Genomic DNA, 15445 nt, shown 5'->3' with positions numbered 1-15445 from the left:
TGCAAAATGGTTCAAATCTTATATCTCTGGCAGGAAACAAAGGGTGTTATTAGGAAAGAGACATGTATCAAGCTATCAGGCCTCATCCAACTGGGAACTAATTACATGTGGGGTCCGACAGGGTTCCATTTTGGGGCCCTTACTTTTTCTTGTGTATATCAATGACCTTTCATCAGTAACATTACCAGATGCCAAGTTTGTTTTGTTTGCCGATGATACAAACATTGCAATAAATAGCAAGTCAAATGTAGTGTTAGAAAGATCAGCCAATAAAATATTTGTGGACATTAATCACTGGTTCCTAGCCAATTCTTTGTCACTAAACTTTGAAAAAACACACTACATGCAGTTCAGAACTTGTAAGGGGTGTCCCAAGAGTATATGTCTAACATACGATGACAGGAAGATAGAAGAAGTGGACAGTGTTAAATCCTTGGGATTACAGCTTGATAATAAATTCAACTGGGAGGAGCACACCACAGAACTTCTGAAGCGTCTTAACAAATCTCTGTTTGCAATGCGAATTTTGTCAGACATAGGGGATATAAAAATGAAAAAGCTGGCATACTATGCTTACTTTCATTCCATAATGTCATATGGGATTATTTTTTGGGGTAATTCATCAAGCCAAGCTAAAGTTTTCCGGGCACAAAAACGTGCAGTGAGAGTTATATGTGGTGTGAACTCAAGAACATCCTGCAGAAGCCTGTTTAGGGAACTAGGGATACTAACTACTGCTTCCCAATATATTTATTCCTTAATGAAATTTGTCATTAAAAATATATCACTTTTTCAAACCAACAGCTCAATTCATGGAATCAATACTAGAAATAAGAATAATCTTCACAAGGATTTAAAGTCACTTAGTCTTGTACAAAAAGGTGTGCATTATTCAGGAACACACATTTTCAATAACTTGCCAGCAGCCATAAAAAGCTTAACAATCAATGAAATTCAGTTTAAGAGAAGCCTAAAGGATTTATTGGTGGCCAACTCCTTCTACTCCATTGATGAATTTCTTAGTAAAACCAATTGATTTGTATATAAGTACAACATAACTTCTGCACAATTTCAGTGCAGTAATGTGTTCATTGAAAATTTGTGTGTGTGTGTGTTAGTATAATCTAACTTCTGCACCATTTCAGTGCAGTAATGTGTTCATTGTAAATAAGTATTACAGTAGTTGTATTACCTTATAAATAAATAAAAAACTTTTTTATTTTAAATTCAGTGCATTAGTATTTGTAAAATGACTCTTAGTGTTCATTAAAAAATGACGATCATTCCACTTGGGACCTGTGGAATGGTACATTAGCTTATTTGTTTTAGTTGTAAATATTTGTCATGTATTGTTGTTTTTCTGACATGTTCCACATCCTGGAGGACCTCCTCACTACGGATCAATTGGAATGAAAGTAAATCTAATCTAATCTAAACATTACAGAGGTATGGGGAAGACATAAAAATAAAATTTGGGGTAAGTGACAATATGTTCCACCTTTCAATACAGAAGGTACAGAATTTCTCCGATGCTGATAAACTAGTGCATATGTCATTGGATGAAAAATCTCTAATGGCAAATGGAACATGTGACAGCATTGCTGACAGTGATATTGGCTTTGAGGACTTGGGGACTCACAGTACATTTCTCCCGCCATTTGACAGTTGCTCATCCCACTTAGAATAATATAAAGATGAAGGTTGTATTTGTGGCCACAAGTGACAATGAGTAAAGCACAGTGGGCATACGGAACAACAAATGGGTCATCGATCGCTTTTGCACATAGAGATACGTGTATGTGTTTCTTATGTGTGAATGTGACGATACACCAACTCTTGGAGGCAAAAAAATAATTAAAGTATTTCGTAAATCACATAGGAAAGGGATGCAAAACAAACATTCTGCTTACGACGCATCTGAAGCTCTCCTTTCTCGCCGCTTGGAGCGCTAGTGTCGCTCTAGCAATCAAACGGCTACAATTTTTACAGCAGTGAGAGTCGCGACTGTTAGACTGTGACGTCACTTTAACGTTTCGTGCAATATCGATGACCGAAGGAACAGCTCATTCAGTCCTTATCGGCAGAAATATACCTAGTGGAAGTGCCATTGGTTTCCAGGAGCACTTGTGAGATGATTGTTACCAACGAAAGATTTGTGACAAGGAAGAATATGAATGATATTGCTTCTTGTTCACTCTTGGAAATTTAAGCTGTTCTCTTAGGTCCCTGCTTAACCACACTCTCGGAAATCGCCACTAATCTGGAAATAAAGAGCAAAATGTTTGTCAGAAGGAAGAAGGTGAATTTTATTGCTGCTCGTTTCACTCGTAGCTGTACTCTTAGGTTCCTCCCTAACCATATACTCTGATATCACCACATATTCGGAAATAAACAGCTAAATATTTTTGACAAGGAAGAATATGAATTTTATTGCTGCTTTTTACACGTGCAGCAAATTAGGCTGTCCTCTTAGGTCCCTACCTAATCACACACTCGCCCCATCTTCGGAAATAAACAGCGGAACATTTATTTCGTCTTTTTTTCTTTCTCTAATCAGACAGAAATGTTTAATAACATCGAATTTTGCATAAAATACTGGTATGGTATTCATAAGAAAGTCACAGTGTCTTAGGTTTAACAACTCTAAGATATAAAAATATTAGCATATTTGGAGATGCGAACCTATCATTCTTTAATTCTATTACCCAAGACCTTATCCATTACACTGCGGCCTACTCACGTGACACATATCTTAGACCTTAATTATCACAGCATCTCTTGAAGGCTTATGTCGTTGATGTGTTACTAACCGACATTCGATGATAAGAGTGATGTGTTTCTGATACATTTTCAATGTGCCGTTGCCAAGAAACGGCATGCTTCAAGTTATTATACACCAACAGGTAAATATGCCAAAATAAATATGGTACCTGCTGAATCGATTGTAGGTATTTTGGTGGGACTCGCAACACTATGTGTGACGTCAAAACGACGTTACAATTAGAGATGGGTTGAACTCGTTCATTCCCGTGAAGTACTTCATTCATTTCACTCTTTGCCGTGAAGCGTTCAAACGAAGTAGTTCATTCATGAAGTACGGAGGCCTGGCGAAGTTGCCCAGTTCGCCGTTCAGCCGCGGCTACGCTCGCTTCGCCTCGCTCGTACAATAAAGCTTCGTAATACTTCATATTTTTACCAACAGATGGCCGAACTATGCAGTAACGTGCACGCAACGTTTTGCGTCTTACAGCGTCTGAGTTAACTTAAATACAGGATGGTCGAAGGGGACAAAGGAAAGATAAACAGAGAAGCCTGTCACATATAAAGAAGGTATTACGTTTAATCTTGCCCGACATTTTCTCATGAAGCGCCAAAAAGAGTCTTCATCTGCCAAGTGAAACCTTATTTGTTGTATTTATGGACTGAAAACTAGGGCTACCAACGAAATGCAGTCCAAGTTTATGTTCCTTTTAAAATTTAATCCAAAATAGAATGAGTATGTTTACCACTGTCACAAAGTCTATATACCTACGTTAAGTAATTATTCAGAAATTTTCCTGGAGATTTTATTTTTATTGAGAATAATAACCCTCTAAATTCAAAACGTAAACTGTCACCTGTAGTCATTGGTACGATTTCAGGTAAAATCCTTCTTTATTTTATTCGAAAGCAGTTTTTGTGTCTGTTCACGTTTATACAATGGCTAGCAACACGCGATCGCGTAAAAGTAGTGAAATTTGGGGTTTCTTCGCCGATTTAGGTTATGTGAAAGCAAAGTGCAGCTGTTGTTCTAAGTGTATCTGAAGTTTTCTGTAAATTTCCAATTACAGCTTCACATAAGAAGTCGTCAGTAAACTTCTCTGCTAGAGCACGCTGTTTGTGTGGCAGGCATTGTAGTTTCAAAGCCCAGGACAACTTCATTTTCTGTTTCTTCTTTTTGCAAATGTTTATAGGCTAACTTCAACAATTTGTGGTGGATATCTTCTTCCCCAAATTTGTTGTTGTTTGTGAAGATATGGGATCTGATGAAATTAATTCCTGAAACAAAGTGATTATTTTTAAATTGTATTCTTTATATAAATGATTATTACTTCGTAATTATTTTTTTAGCTGCTCAGTACAGATGATGGCTAGAAAAAAACTACCAGAAATTATGAAGTCAAATCGAATTTTAATAATTGAACCATGGACCTTGCTGTTGGTGGGGAGGCTTGTGTGCCTCAGCGATACAGATAGCCGTACCGTAGGCACAATGACAACGGAGGGATATCTGTTGAGAGGCCAGATAAACGTGTGATTCCTGAAGAGGGGCAGCAGCCTTTTCAGTAGTTGCAAGGGCAACAGTCTGGATGATTGACTGATCTGGCCTTGTAACAATAACCAAAACGGCCTTGCTGTGCTGGTACTGCGAACGGCTGAAAGCAAGGGGAAACTACGGCTGTAATTTTTCCCGAGGACATGCAGCTATACTGTATGATTAAATGATGATGGCGTCCTCTTGGGTAAAATATTCCGGAGGTAAAATAGTCCCCCATTCGGATCTCCGGCCGGGGACTACTCAGGAGGATGTCGTTATCAGGAGAAAGAAAACTGGCGTTCTACGGATCGGAGCGTGGAATGTCAGATCCCTTAATCAGGCAGGTAGGTTAGAAAATTTAAAAAGGGAAATGGATAGGTTAAAGTTAGATATAGTGGGAATTAGTGAAGTTCGGTGGCAGGAGGAACAAGACTTCAGGTCAGGTGACTACAGGGTTATAAACACAAAGTCAAATAGGGGTAATGCAGGAGTAGGTTTAATAATGAATAAGAAAATAGGAATGCGGGTAAGCTACTACAAACAGCATAGCGAACGCATTATTGTGGCCAAGATAGATACGAAGCCCACACCTACTACAGTAGTACAAGTTTATATGCCAACTAGCTCTGCAGATGACGAAGAAATTGAAAAATGTATAATGAAATAAAATAAATTATTCAGATAGTGAAGGGAGACGAAAATTTAATAGTCATGGGTGACTGTAATTCGAGTGTAGGAAAAAGGAGAGAAGGAAACGTAGTAGGTGAATATGGATTGGGGCTAAGAAATGAAAGAGGAAACCGCCTGGTAGAATTTTGCACAGAGCACAACTTAATCATAGCTAACACTTGGTTTAAGAATCATGATAGAAGGCTGTATACATGGAAAAACCCTGGAGATACTAAAAGGTACCAGATAGATTATATAATTGTAAGACAGAGATTTAGGAACCAGGTTTTAAATTGTAAGACATTTCCAGGGGCAGATGTGGACTCTGACCACAATCTATTGGTTATGACCTGTAGATTAAAACTGAAGAAACTGCAAAAAGGTGGGAATTTAAGGAGATGGGACCTAGATAAACTGAAAGAACCAGAGGTTGTACAGAGTTTCAGGGAGAGCATAAGGGAACAATTGACAGGAATGCGGAAAAGAAATACAGTAGAAGAAGAATGGGTAGCTTTGAGGGATGAAGTAGTGAAGGCAGCAGAGGATCAAGTAGGTAAAAAGACGAGGGCTAGTAGAAATCCTAGGGTAACAGAAGAAATATTGAATTTAATTGATGAAAGAAGAAAATATAAAAATGCAGTAAATGAAGCAGGCAAAAAGGAATACAAACGTCTCAAAAATGAGATCGATAGGACGTTCAAAATGGCTAAGCAGGGATGGCTAGAGGACAAATGTAAGGATGTAGAGGCTTATCTCACTAGGGGTAAGATAGATACTGCCTACAGGAAAATTAAAGAGACCTTTGGAGATAAGAGAACCACTTGTAATGACCTCAAGAGCTCAGATGGAAACCCAGTTCTAAGCAAAGAAGGGAAAGCAGAAAGGTGGAAGGAGTATATAGAGGGTCTATACAAGGGCGATGTACTTGAGGACAATATTGTGGAAATGGAAGAGGATGTAGATGAAGATGAAATGGGAGATACGATACTGCGTGAAGAGTTTGACAGAGCACTGAATGACCTGAGTCGAAACAAGGCCCCGGGGGTAGACAACATTCCATTGGAACTACTGACGGCCTTGGGAGAGCCAGTCCTGACAAAACTCTACCATCTGGTGAGCAAGATATATGAGACAGGCGAAATTCCCTCAGACTTCAAGAAGAATATAATAATTCCAATCCCAAAGAAAGCGGGTGTTGACAGATGTGAAAATTACCGAACTATCAGTTTAATAAGTCACAGCTGCAAAATACTAACGCGAATTCTTTACAGACGAATGGAAAAACTGGTAGAAGCCGACCTCGGGGAAGATCAGTTTGGATTCCGTAGAAATGTTGGAACACGTGAGGCAATACTAACCTTACGACTTATCTTAGAAGAAAGATTAAGAAAAGGCAAACCTACGTTTCTAGCATTTGTAGACTTAGAGAAAGCTTTTGACAATGTTAACTGGAATACTCTCTTTCAAATTCTGAAGGTGGCAGGGGTAAAATACAGGGAGAGAAATGCTATTTACAATTTGTACAGAAACCAGATGGCAGTTATAAGAGTCGAGGGGCATGAAAGGGAAGCAGTGGTTGGGAAAGGAGTGAGACAGGGTTGTAGCCTCTCCCCGATGTTATTCAATCTGTATATTGAGCAAGCAGTAAAGGAAACAAAAGAAAAATTTGGAGTAGGTATTAAAATCCATGGAGAAGAAATAAAAACTTTGAGGTTCGCCGATGACATTGTAATTCTGTCAGAGACAGCAAAGGACTTGGAAGAGCAGTTGAACGGAATGGACAGTGTCTTGAAAGGAGGATATAAGATGAACATCAACAAAAGCAAAACGAGGATGATGGAATGTAGTCAAATTAAATCAGGTGATGCTGAGGGAATTAGATTAGGAAATGAGACACTTAAAGTAGTAAAGGAGTTTTGCTATTTAGGGAGCAAAATAACTGATGATGGTCGAAGTAGAGAGGGTATAAAACGTAGACTGGCAATGGGAAGGAAAGCGTTTCTGAAGAAGAGAAATTTGTTAACATCGAGTATAGATTTAAGTGTCAGGAAGTCATTTCTGAAAGTATTTGTATGGAGTGTAGCCATGTATGGAAGTGAAACATGGACGATAACTAGTTTGGACAAGAAGACAATAGAAGCTTTCGAAATGTGGTGCTACAGAAGAATGCTGAAGATAAGGTGGGTAGATCACGTAACTAATGAGGAGGTATTGAATAGAATTGGGGAGAAGAGAAGTTTGTGGCACAACTTGACTAGAAGAAGGGATCGGTTGGTAGGACATGTTCTGAGGCATCAAGGGATCACAAATTTAGCATTGGAGGGCAGCGTGGAGGGTAAAAATCGTAGAGGGAGACCAAGAGATGAATACACTAAGCAGATTCAGAAGGATGTAGGTTGCAGTAGGTACTGGGAGATGAAGAAGCTTGTACAGGATAGAGTAGCATGGAGAGCTGCATCAAACCAGTCTCGGGACTGAAGACAACAACAACAACAATGAAATTTTCATTCTGCAGTGGAGTGCATGCTGATATGAAACTTCCTGACAGATTGAAACTGTGTGGTGGACTGAGACTCGAACTCGGGACCTTTGCCTTTCATGAGCAAGTGTTCTGTTGACTAAGCTACCCAGTCATGACTCACAACCTGTCCTCACAGCTTCACTTCCGTTGGTACCTCATCTCCTACCTTCCAAACTTTACAGAAGTTCTCCTGCGAAACTTGCAAGACTAGCACTCTTAGAACAAAGGGTATTGTGGAAACCATGTTTCTAGTAATTTATTTTTTGGTCTCACAGTTTACTTTATACAGTCCTTTGTGTTTTAATTAAGAGTCTGAAATGGGTGATAAAAAAAATCTGTAGTGAGCATGGATCAGAAACTGCTTGTTGTAATACAGCTGGATTCTGGGGTAGCGTCCAAAACTGTTGCTTTGGATGTAGGGGTTGGAAAAAGTACTGTTTGAGAGTGGAAGAAAAATCAAGCAGAAATTGAAAAGTGATGTGCTTTCCAAGTTAGTTGGAGTGGAATAAAAGTAGGGAAGTCAATGTTGAAAGGTAAGGATAAAGATGTTGAGGAAACTTTACTTTTGTGGCCTGAACATTGAAGAGGAAAAGGCAGTGTAGTTGCAGTGGCAGATAAATGGTCTTTCATTAAGAGCAATACTTTTGTTTCGTTGGCACCCACCTGCAGAAATGGAACTGTAGAGAAATAGCTTGAAGGTTATTTTATGAACCCTTTGCAAGGCATTTAATTGTGAATTGCAGAGTAATCATGTAGATAGAGAGATGTAGATAACAGTTTTCTGAGGAAGGCTCTGTGCCTTCGCATCCTGCCAGTGACAAAGTCACAGATGGAGATATCAAAATATTATTTTTGCCACCAAATGTGACTGCTGTTTGTCAGCCGATGGATTAGGTCATCATTGAAATGCCAAAGATTTATTGCCATTGCCTTCTCAGTTTGTTGATATCAGCAACTGATAGTAATGAAGACTCTGTAGCTGTTCTGAAGAGGATGGACTTGGAAAATTCTTTTAGGCCATGAAGGTGGACATTTTAATTTTGTATCCACATGTGCAACCAAAGTTGAAGATGGAAATGGAGATATTGTTTTGTTGCTGATTTGTGAGGATGTTGATGCAGTGGATGTTGATAACCCACATTTGGAAGGGTTCAAGATGATTGAGATAGTGCTGCACTACATTAGTGAGTAGGAGAAAGCAATGCCAACTGATATCATCTGCTGCATAAGTGTAGGGATATTGCAGCATGGAAGATGGTTAGAGGAGGGAAACAGTAATCTATCAAAGACTTTTTTTAGAACCTCAAACTTGTAAGTTTCATATTTTTTGTGTTAGGTCTGGCTTTTCACATGTGTTATCCTATATTCATACTGTTCAACACAGATCATTTTGTTTCTTGTAGTAATTTTTGAAAGGTGCAGTATACGTATAAAAAACACTTATAACTAGTGTGTATTATGTAAGAAGTTAGAAAATGTTAATTGGGTTTTGCTATAAAAAAAACGGTGTTTTGAATGGTATGGATGGGGTCAGTTGACAGAATAGAACTCTGGCCTAACTGGCTCTTTTGTTGTATGACTTGGTCTTCCACCACAGTAAGTCAGGTAGTAGAGAGTTTACTGTACCTCTGTTACTAAACCTTAGGGACCTGGAAGCATGATCCCTAAAAGCGCTAAATATTTTAAAATGTGTTAGTCACAGTTTATAGGTGGTAGACTAAAGCTGTCTGCTTTAGTTTTACAGATTCTGTGTATGATCCATAGCTTGATTATGGGGAATGTTGGAAATGAAGCACCTATAGGGAATTTGACTGGACACTGGTGCCTCTAAGATCAGTCTGTCCTATTGATAGCCCCTGTGCTGACTGTGTGGTTGCATCACAGATCATCAGGCTGTCTCCTGATGGTGTGACAAGCCTGTAAAATCATTCCCATATCTTGAATGCTTGCATACCATACTGTTGTTCACCCACCAGCAGAACAATTTTGCAGTAATAGACTGTGGGCAATGAGGCCTTTTGGAATGTCACTGCTTGTTCTTCAAGGTAAAACAGATCTCCACCTTCACTTGTAAAGAAGCTCAAAATTATTTTACACTTGGAAAATTTTAAGAAACAGTGCACACAAGATGTATCATTTAAATCATTAATCTATAAAATTTTAGACTGGCATTAAAATTTAAATACGGTATACACTGATTACTTGAAGCAAGTGGCTACTTTATGCTGATCAAATAAATCTGTTTCTTGGATCATATCTTCAGGATTCACATTCCCAATGAATGCTTTGCTGTTAGTGGAGAACTGAAGGCAGTCATGAAGCCACTGGAGTAGATGAGGTGTCATCACACCAAATAGCTTCTCATCTACTCCAGTCCACCAAGTGCAAGACAAGCATGACAGGCAATGTACCCACCAAAGAAAATGAATCAGCCAATACAAAACACACTACCTCTCCTCCAGCAGCAGAGGAAACATTTGTAATTTTGTTGGTTGCCACACACGTCTGTATGCGTGTTCTGTATCTATGTGCAGATGCATGTGTGGGATCTAGATTGTGCTCATGCACACTTGCTAAATACTCCACTGTTGTGTGATCAGTTCCTACATATCATCATCTCTTATCTTGTTATAGGGATGCATGTGAGGGTGGCAGAATTTGGGGAATCATAATTTGTGTTTACTAACACAATAAGATCTTTTAGTGGATTACGTTCTGGTCAAATGAAGAATGTAGTTTAAGTCTGTTTAACTTAGGGCATTGAGGTGTGAAATGTGGTTCCCATCATGGTTCAGATGAATTAGTGCCACACATACAACAATCACTTATAGTACACCACATTTTTGCATGTTCTGTTTGATAATCATACAGAAACAGGTCACTAAGAAACTGCAATCAGAATTTAGGGCTGCAGAAGTAATGGCTGGCACATGCCCAACTGTCAGTGGTTGCATAGGGAGTGGAAGGACCGGGCCATGGGAAACTGATCATCATTCATAGTGATTAAACAGTTTATTAGACTTCCCAGTGCTGTGGTAAATTGACAAACAGGTTAACTGTTTTAACAATGCAATAACAAAGACCAGCTGCTTCAGCAGAACACTGTTAGTCTGCTTCCCAGTGACACATCAGGAGATAGAGTTCAAACCTGAGCATCGCCCACTTGTCTGGGTGTACTGCAGCTCGGGTAACAAAAGCGCCAGGCACTCCCAGAACACGAATACAAAGATAACTTAAACCATTTTTAACAGGTGTAGATACATGGACCACCTCACATTGTAAACAAACCAGACAATTTAGTTGCATATTGAGGGTTCTTTCATCCTGGGAATAGAGAATCTTCCAGATTTTTGCCTGGTATTGATATCGATACTGGCATCATATTGGTCCCAGGAATTCCAACTCCATCCGAACAGGCCTTGGAAGGCCCAATGATGCTGACCAACCTTCATGTCATCCTAAGCATACAGGCATCTCTGGATGAGGATATTGATTGTCATGTGGTGAACTGGTCAGCGCAACGCTCTCCCAGCCGTTGTCCATTTATGAGTCTGGAATCACTACTTGTCAATCAAGTAGCTCCTCAATTTGCCTCATAAGGGCTCAGTGCACCCCACTTGTGAGCAGTGTTTGGTAGTCCAGTCGGTCACCCATCTAAGTGCTAGCCAAGTCTGACAGTGCGTAACTTCGGTGATATGATGGGAACCTGTGTTCCCACAGTGGCAAGGCCATTGGCACAGAATTCAAAGACTGTATTAAAATCCCTGCAATAGTGCTCAGACTGGCCTGAACATACAAAAAGTACACACACACACACACACACACACACACACACACTCACTCACTTACTAACACATGAATACTGCTTACATTTTATGTTTGTATGCAGTAATGTTCATCTGCTACACTTTTGATGGATGATTAATGTAGCGCATGTTCAACTGGCAAAAAGATATTTTGTATATGATATAATTACAGTTTAATTATTTTAGGATTTTATCCTTTACCTATGCTGTGAAACATTGCTTCTTGCAGAATTTCATGATTCTAGGTCAACAGGAAGCACCCTATATTTTTTGATGAGTGAGATTTCGAGTTTCAAAATATGTGACATAAATAGCTGCCTTTTGATTGCATTGACTTGCAAGCTTAAAATTTTTACATCACCAATATATGTGACAAGTTTGAACCTAATACATCTACTTCCTGTGAAAAGGGCTTATACACTCAGACGGACGGACAAAAGACAACCGTCCTATAATGGTTCCATTTTTTCAGACTAAAGCACAGAACACTAAAAGTAAGTGCGTGTGTGTTTTTTCCATATCTCCTACACCACTGGAACTAATACACACATACCTTACAGTCAGGCAACAATCGCCATGGAGTTTAGAACCACTTATCAGGAGATACTACGTCACAAACAATGAAATGCTTGAGAAACTGCTGCATCATACAAATTACGTTTAAATTTATTACTTCTTTGCTATTAACTCTATTTACAACACATTTTGCTGATAGTATCCACATATGTCACTGAATGTACCTAAACAAATATCATTGTACAATACATAGTTCAAGAAAAATGAGGTCATAAACACTAATATACTTTTAAAAATGCCACATTATGCATGAAGTTTAAATGCATTTATTCTTTACTACTATGGAACTCCCACAGTCAACTGAAGGAAACACCTGACACCAGGCAGCGCTTTCGACTGCTTTAAAGTGCGAAGCACAAATAGCTGTAGCAGACGCGAGAAAGTCTCACGCTAAAACTTGCAGCTGGTGTGGTCCTTTTAGCGTTATCGTAAGATCTATACTGTTTTTCTGGAGGGCTATATCTTTTAACATGGGCTGGGGGTTGGTCCTAACGTAACAGAGACGCGAAAAAGTCTCAAGCTAAAACTTGCGGGTGGTGTGATCCTAGCAGTTAGATGGCGACGTGGGTGTCCGTCCGCCCATATCGTAGGGCCTTCCAGCTTAACACGGTTCTGCTCTCGGCTTCTGTTCTCGTTTCTCCCCTCGGAACTGCATCTGTCTCATGGTGGGAAGGTATGACATGCATTTAGGCATTCTTGTGTTAGTCTGTGATATTCCATTTGCTCACTCGTTACTCGTATTACTTTGGTTAATTTAATGTCACGATTTATTCGGAGCTATGTGACATACTACTGGATTTGCTTATCATGTCAGGGTTTTCATGGAAGGTGTTGGATTTGCCTGACACCTTACAAGTCCCTATGCTTACACACTACTTACAGTAACGTATGCTAAGGACAACACACACACACACACACACACACACACACACACACACACAACCATGCCCGAAGGAGGACTTGAACCTCCAACGGGGGGAGCCGCGTGAACTGTGACAAGGCGTTTGAGACAGCGCAGCAACCCCGGGGCCTCATGGCAGCCGTGACACTGCTTCAAACAATGGGCTGTAGAAAGTTTTGTAATGCAAGGATTAAAAAAAACCTTTCCGTTCCAAGAGTCTAGACAACTACACCCTTAAAAAAATGCAATTACAAAGAAATTGAATTTTCGAACGTTTTCAATCAGAATCTGTCATTAAGGAACACCGTTGATCAAATGTCACAGGGATTATGTACTCAGGTTTCACATGTGGGTTAACAGTTTCTAATCAACATACGGAAAGAGCAGGGCTTAAAACTTTGAAGCGTTAAATTTCAAGGGCCGTTCTCTTGTTTGCAAATTGTTTCACAGCGGAAATTTCTCTCTCTCTCTCTCTCTTTTTTTTTTTTTTTTTTTTTTTTTTTTTTTTTTTTTTTTTTTTTTTGCTATAGGAAAAGGAAGATAGCAATGGGAGGAGGGGGTGGGCGAGGGGGGGGGGGGGAGGAATCTTGCGTCTCCCACCTTGGAATCTTCAATACATAATTTTTATTCATTACGCGAATCTCAGCCACTTGTAGAAGTGATTTCCCTTGATTCTGCAAAACTTTCCCTTTAGCCAATCGTAGCAACTATAGGATTTGGTTCCGGCTGCATGACATGTCTCGGAACTTAAACTGACCAACTCATTTGCATAAAGAGCTAGCTTATCATCCGCTTCTTTACTTGCGTAGACCGTATGGTCTGCAAAGAATTTTTTTTCTTTAATCGTTTTTTATGTCTTTTGTAAATTGCAACACTTTCTTAACTTTTCACGCTAATTAACGCCATTTAAGCATGGTCTTTTACTGAATGTTCTTATGACCAAAAAGCAATGCCGATAGCTGGAGTCCAAGGTTTTTGTTAATCAAGCCGTTTGTATTCTTGTGGTGATATCTCCGTAGAATCTTTCATTCCCTAACGCATATTTCTTTATATTTAATTGAGAAGTGAAATACCGGTTTTCATAGATGCAGACTTAAAATATTTTAATATAACGCAATAAATATTTCATTAAAATTTTTCATCCCCTTAGGATTGAAGTTCCAAAACCAGTGCAACATTGAAAAATTCTAACAGAGGAGCCAAATACGAATTCTGAGATATATTTAGTAATGCTTTCACAATGAAACATTTTCAGAAACATCTCACACCTTTTAGGGGTTGAATTTTCAAAAACAATTAAACATGCATTTTTCTATTTAGAACTGAGGAGCCAAATTCAAATCTTCATCGATTTAGTTCTTAAAAATGCTTTCATAGTGAAATATTTCATAAAACTTTTCGTCCCCTATTTCACTCTATTGGTGAGTTAAATTTCCAAAAACAACGAAACACTTTTTTTTTTTACATCCAACCGAGAATTCAAATCCAATTTTCGTAGATGTAGCTTTAAAAATGCTTTAGTAGTTCTTTAATAATGATTTATTTTCAAAAAACCTTCAGTAATTATTTTATTCCCCTAATGGAAGAATTTCGGAACATGCTTAAAACCTGATTTTTTTTGTTTCGGACAAAGAAACCAAATGCCATTTTTCGTAGTTTTGTAGTTCTAGCTTCAATAGGGACATATTTTAAAAAACCATTTCAACCCATATTTCACCCCCTTAGGAGTGGAATTTCGAACAATCTCTTCTTAAATGATGCTTACAGCGTAAGATTTACACCTTCATCAAATTTCAAGTTCGTATACTTTGCAGGTTGGGCTGCAAGGCGATGAGTCAGTGAAAACGTGTGCCCCCATTGCACCTCCTTGGGGGTTGTAGTTCCAAAAACAATGAAACACGTATTTTTCAATAACACAATTTTCATAGATTGAGCTTTAAAAATTCTTTCACGCTGAATTACTTTCAGAAAACATTTCATCCTATATTCCACCCCGTTAAAGGTTGAATGTATCAAAAACAGAGAGACACCCAGTTTCTTCTGCGACTTAGTTGACAAACAGGATTACTTGGAGTTACTTCCATCTTCAGAAATCTAAGTGCAAAGGAGGCACAAGGACAAGAGCATTACTGGTCGTGTACATAACAGAAAGTCCAAAGCGGACTCACATGCTGTACAGAGAGGTCTCGATAACGTGCAGACGTCACGGTACACCTGACAGGTCTTTATGGTGAATTGTCTTCAAAGAAGAACGGATGGAGAATAAAGATGCTTGTGAATCCACCTCACACCATCACACAGGGTCAGTGCAACGGCTCTTCATGCACAACACGCGATTTAACAGTACCCCAAATTCGGCAGGTCTATCTATTCACTGCACCCTGTAGTGTAAAATCAGCTTCTTCACTGTACAGAATATTACCCAGCTATAAGTCACCAACTTCGATCCGCGCCAGAAACCGAAGAGCGAATTCATAATGTTGCTGCGCATAGTGAGGTTTCAGTTGCTGCACTGTCTGGATGTTGTATGGGTATCAGAGTAAAGTAAATCGCAGAATATCTGTGGTGTTGACCATGGGATGGATGATTATCGTCTCACTGCACGAGCTCTACCCGGGGCACATGCTGCGTAGTCAGTGCAGCAACGGCGACCTCGTCACTAACTTCCACCGGGG

Source organism: Schistocerca nitens, chromosome 9 (genome assembly GCF_023898315.1).
Source record: "Schistocerca nitens isolate TAMUIC-IGC-003100 chromosome 9, iqSchNite1.1, whole genome shotgun sequence".
NCBI lineage: Eukaryota > Metazoa > Arthropoda > Insecta > Orthoptera > Acrididae > Schistocerca > Schistocerca nitens.
Note: the sequence above shows the minus strand (reverse complement) of the source record.